We start from the raw sequence: 596 nt of genomic DNA on the forward strand, positions 1-596 counted from the left end.
AAGAAAATTTCTCTTCCTGGTATGCTATTGTCTATTCTGATTTGTTGCAGATAACAGGACTTCAATTAGGAGAAGAGACTGGATTTTTTAAAAACATTTTTAAAACAGTAATGAATAGAGAACTACCTTTTACTTTGGACAGAGAAAACATTGTATCAATGATGCAACACAGCATTTAGATATAATCGTTATAAAATTTCGTCTGACTTGGCCTTCTGCTTCTGGGCAAGGTGAGATAATAGGGACCAGATTTACCCTCCTGCTTGAAACAATCAAGAAAACCGGGCAAAATATACAAAACAGCAGTTTTCGAGACGGCAGCAGATATTAGCCAGTAAAGGACAGTAATCCTGGAGAGAGAGGAAACAAGTCAGGTGAGTCCTGTTTGTCCCCAGTTATGCCTGGAAGGATCCTGTTCTACTCCCTGGGGTCAGGAGACAGAGCTGAGAATCCAGGGAGACCAAGACCCTGAGTTTGAAGGGCAGACTACTAGATGAGAGAGCTGCAGAGAGAGAGAGCCTCAGAGATCTGCAGAGGATGGGTATCCAGCAGGGCACTGATCTGACATACATGAAGAAACTACCCAAGACCAGGGA

Source organism: Lipotes vexillifer, unplaced genomic scaffold (genome assembly GCF_000442215.2).
Source record: "Lipotes vexillifer unplaced genomic scaffold, Lipotes_vexillifer_v1.1 scaffold678, whole genome shotgun sequence".
Classification (NCBI taxonomy): Eukaryota; Metazoa; Chordata; class Mammalia; order Artiodactyla; family Lipotidae; genus Lipotes; species Lipotes vexillifer.